Source organism: Scyliorhinus torazame, chromosome 7 (assembly GCF_047496885.1).
Source record: "Scyliorhinus torazame isolate Kashiwa2021f chromosome 7, sScyTor2.1, whole genome shotgun sequence".
Classification (NCBI taxonomy): Eukaryota; Metazoa; Chordata; class Chondrichthyes; order Carcharhiniformes; family Scyliorhinidae; genus Scyliorhinus; species Scyliorhinus torazame.
Window position 1 is genome coordinate 313,786,914 of NC_092713.1, and position 5,154 is coordinate 313,792,067.

The 5,154-nt window shown below is 46.8% G+C and overlaps 1 long non-coding RNA gene across 1 annotated transcript; it reads left to right on the plus strand.

Moving 5' to 3' along the window:
• Positions 1-1,798: 1,798 nt before the first annotated feature.
• Positions 1,799-3,308, plus strand: LOC140427500 (uncharacterized). The gene is made up of 2 exons (XR_011948523.1): positions 1,799-2,031; positions 3,141-3,308. It is a non-coding gene; the product is annotated as an uncharacterized lncRNA (long non-coding RNA).
• Positions 3,309-5,154: the final 1,846 nt, after the last annotated feature.

Genomic DNA, 5,154 nt, shown 5'->3' on the forward strand with positions numbered 1-5,154 from the left:
TTGACATTTTCATCATCTGCCGTTCTTTTATCTTTCCTTTCCCGACAATGCAAAATCCTGTGCGTGCCATTGGAGTAAGAATGAACAAGTTAGACACTCTGTTATGCTGCAAAAATGAGATTATCACAAGGCTACGTTTTCGAGATGAAACAGACTTGTAAGCAGCTGATACCTCACCTGTGCTGTACAGATTAAGGCAACATATTCAAACTGCTTTAGCAATTTGATTCTCTTAGTTCACACCTTATAAATTTGAGATTTGCGGATGGACATTCACGGTTTGAGAAAATCATAATGACCGTGCAGTAGATCGACAGTAGTGACTATGCATGGCTCAGATAAATCTGTTCATGACCATTTTAAGATCAGTAGTGATTAGATTGAAGGATTTGCATATTTCCCATCTTTCTGATTTCCCAAAGCACCTCGCAGACACGAGGGTATATGTTGGTTTTTGTTTGTTAGTGTTGATCAGATAATAGCAAGGCAGCTTCCCCGTTTTATCACTCTCTCTTGAGCCTTTAATTTAATTGACTTCAATTGTAATGTGTACATTTGGGAAGGCGAAGTGATGCCCAGACTGAACTGGAGGCTCGAGGATTTGAAGATTAATATTCAAACTTCTGGAGCGTGCCTCTGCAAAGCGGGTCTGGAAAGAGACGCGGTGGCACTTGTTGATGTTCACCCTGAGCATTTTCGTGATGCAGGACTATGCGGGCTGTTCCCAGGGACAGACACGGAGACCAACATCAACTTGGTTGACCCTCAGCCTGGTGAGAAACATTCTTTGGTCTGCCCAAAGCCTGCTGCAAATCCAGAGCAAAGAGTTGTCATGTCCTAATTCCAAAGTCCAGGACTTTGTGCTGAGGGACTCGCAAGAGCCTGGAGCAGCCACACCAAGTCTCAATGGAAAACGGTCACCGTTCTCCTATAGTACAGGGAGGGGCTGGATACTGTGCAAACCCGCTCGGGCTGTATATTTGACATGAAAAGGTTATTGTAACTATTAGATGTAATTTCAAATGTATCGATGCATTTAAGAATGCCAGATGCTGGTTTGAGAAAAAAATTGGACTTCATATGAAGCCAACTTTCAATTGCCATGAAATGTACTTTTACAATTTTTTAATATTCTTAATAATCATAAAATTCCTACAGTGCAGAAGGAGGCCATTCGGCCCATTGAGTCTGCACCAGCCTTTGGAAAGAGCACCCTACTTAACCCATGTTTCCATCTTTCCCTGTAACCAGTATCCCCACCTAACCTTCTGGACTCTAAGGGGCAATTTAGCACGGCCAATCCACCTCGCCTGCTTTGGCCTGTGGGAGGAAACCGGAGCACCCGGAGGAAACCCACGCAGGCACGGGGAGAAAGTGTTAACTCCACACAGACAGTGACCCAGCGGGGAATCGAACCCGGGACCCCGGAACTGGATGTGGATGTCATTGGCAAGGCCAACACACGTTGCCCATCCCTAATTTGGACACTTTGGAACAGGCACCTCAATACACTGGAGAAGAGCCGCCAGTGGTGCCTTTTCATTCACATTCGGTGACAGGGAAGACAGTCAGCAGCAACATTATCTCACAATGCCCAGTACTGGGCCGTTAAAAACTCAAAATCAGCTCCACAGGTCAGTACGTTAGTATGCCCAAGGCCAGACTCCTGAAGCAATGGCTCGACTCAAAATGTAGTCTCGTGGGGAGGCTCCCAGGAGGGCAGAGGAAGTGCGTTAGGGATGTGCTCAATGCATTGAGATGTCCTCCATCTATCCCTGCAGGGGTAAAACATGGAGAAGAATCATGAGGAACACATCAAGATACTTGGTCAGGAATACACAGAGGAGAAATCAAGGAGTCAGAGAGAGTGCACAAACCTCCCAACTCATCCACCTGACCCTTCAAGCATCACGTCTTCCGTATGTGCCAGAGTCTGCAGACTGTGTATTGAATAGATCAGCCATCCCAGAACTGGAGCGCAAGCAAGTCATCCTCGATCCTGAGGGGCTGTTTAAGGAGAGAAGGGTGAAGGTATCTAATTAATCCCACTTCCCGGCTCTTTTCCTCTCACCTGTATTTGTTTTTCCCTTCAAGGTATCCAATTATATTTTGAATCTTACACAAGCAATTGACAAAATCAGTGATGAAACAAACTAGTGCAGTATTCCCTGGAATTTAAAAGTGTACGGAGCGACTTGATAGATATTTCCAGATCCTAAAGAAAGCACTCAGGTTAGACAGAGAGAAACTTTCCCGCACTGTTGGCGACAGAACTAGGAGAAGCATGGGAACGTAGGACTTTGGAGTACGAGTAGGCCATTCAGCCCATCAATAGTATGGCCACTCTGGTTATGGGCTCCATTTCATTTTCCTGTCTGGCCTCCATCACCCTCTTCCCTTGCTAATGCAAAATCGGTTTTAACTCAGCCTGGGATAAATTCAATGACGCTACCTACGCTGCGCTCTGGGGACAAGAATCCTACAGACCAAAGACCCTTTGGGAGAAGAAATTCCCCTTCACCTCTGTTTTAAAAGGGGTTTAGCTTCAAAAAATTGGAAATGAACATTCCACGTTGACACAAAAAGGGTAATGGAAATGTCGAACTCTCTTCACAAACATCAATTGCTTCTGGGCCAGTTGTAGATTTTGAAATGCAGGATTGATAAAATTTTGTTAACTAACGACACGATGAGGCGAAACTGGGTGAATGCAGTTAGATCGCAGATTAGCTACCCGAAATCTTCCCGCCATTCCCACCAGGGGGATCCGCTGGTCCCGTTGCCAAGGAAGAGTGACCCTCCCCCGCCGCGAGTTCCCTGGCAGCAGAGGGTGAGAACAATGGGAATACATGTTGCGAGTGATGGGGCCAGAAGACCCCACCTCCGGACAGCTGTGGGCCTCCTCCGACACCACAAAACACACCCCGGAGGGGGCAGAAATTCCCGCTGATCCTTTCAAACGTCAGAGCGAGCCACAGGGGCGAATGGCCTCCTCCTTTCCCTCTGCTCCCAAATTTCCCCAAGACAGCGTTGCGTTCCTCGTGGCTTTGACAAGCTAACAAAAAGCACATCTTCCCTCTGCTCACATCTCACATAGTTATTTCAATCGGGTTTTCTATAAAATGTAATTTAATTCGCAGAGCTGCAGCCAGTCAGAGTCGTCCACTTCCAGTCTTGGGGATTACTGATGGATGAACTGTGAATGGAGCACCGCTCTTAAACACACAGATAGAAAACTGGGCCTCGAGTCTTCAGGAGTCAAGAGAAGTGCGTACAATGTTCTTGAGAATAAAGAATCTGACAAACCCTTTGGGAACATTGCAGATATTTATTTCACTGGTGATGTTTGGTGACATAATACTCATGATGAATTTAGCCAATTCTAATTTCTCACGATGAAATGAAAATGAAAATTGCTTATTGTCACAAGTAGGCTTCAAATGAAGTTACTGTGAAAAGCCCCTAGTCACCACATTCCGGCGCCTGTTCGGGGAGGCTGGTACGGCCGATAACTAATCTGGCTTTTCTTCTCAGTTTTATTTCATAGAAAAATATGACCTATTGAGATTAATGGACAAAACAGGCCTGACTTTGTTCATTAAAAATAAATCTATTTGCTGACAGTTTTTATTTGTAGTTTATTGCTTTGTTCGTGTTACTGGATTTGAACAGCAGAGGAAGTTCGAATCCCTCTCGGGCAGTTTGCCAATGTGAATTCTGTTTGAATGGGGACGTATGGGGCAGCAGCTGAATCGGGGGCAGGAGCCAGGACTATTTCTGGGCCCCAAACCTGCCCCCAGGGATGGGGGATGGGGGTGGGCGATGGGTAGTGGGGACAGTCCTTCGTTGGAACTCTGACTGGGGCAGTCACTCAATGGAGACAGGAACAGATTCCTGGGGCTCATTAGGAGTGGCAGGCGGATTCTCAATGCAGCAGGGCTAATCGAAGGCCTTCCAGCTTGGGAGGCGAAGCAGCCTGCAGTGCGGGGTGAGGAACTGAGAGGGTACTTCAAAATGCAGGGGCTCCCTCAACGGCTCTTTCGGAAAGTAACAAAAATCAACATCAAGCCAGGCCATCTCTGTGGAGTGGGCAGAGACAATCCTTCCACAGGGTGGCCATTGGCCACACTTCACCCAGGCATGGAGGGAGGGGTCTCTAGGCCTACTTGGAGTTCTGACATCCTGGCCTGCTGCCTACTGGGTACCCACCTCCAAGCAATCGAACTACAACCCTTGTTCATCACGTTGGCAACTGGAGGCCGAATGGGAAATCCTAATTGGCCTCCTTTAACTATCATTAACAGGCTCTTTTTAAAAATATAATTTAGAGTACCCAATTCTTATTTTCCAATTAAGGGACAATTTCGCGTGGCTAATCCATCCACCCTGCATCTCCTTGGGTTGTGGGGTTGAGGCCCACGCAGACACGGGGAGAACGTTCAAACTCCACACGGACAGTGACTCGAGGCCGGGATCAAACCCGGGCCCTCGGCGCCGCGAGGCAGCAGTGCTAGTTAACATGCTCTTAATGAGGCTAATTTATTGCTCACTATATTTTACCACTTTGTTGAATACTTATACATCTGATTGGCCTCAGATCAAAGCAGAGATGACACCACATTCCAAATGTGCAACAGATTTATTTACAGTGCTTTTAAAAATCTCGTCAATCACACAATGTCCACACTCATGCTTTCTGCTCAGATTCTTCTAACAGTTTCTCTGTGGTGCCTGTTTACTTTAGCTCTGAGTCAACACCCAGCCATAACCATTCAAGTACAATGAGCATATGTCTGTTAACAGATGCACATAATCAAACATAGATCCAGCAAACCATTGAGCACTCCGGTCGTCTCATTGAAATGGGAGACCTTGTGGGATCCCTAAACTGCCTGTCCAATATGGCAGCCAACAGGAATGGTGTCAGGGAACTGGCATGCTGGCTGGCAATGGTAGTTTGGGGCCTTATTTGCCTCCGTTCCTGACCTCAACGGGGCCTGAACATCCTACCCCGAGTGCCGGTACACATGATGTTGAAGCTTTCCGATTGTTGCAATGCCCAGCTGGTTCTCTGATGCGTTTGAGGTGGAGAAACCTGCCACCCTTACCCAATGTTTTTTATATGTGACTCCAGTCTTGCATCGACCTGATTGC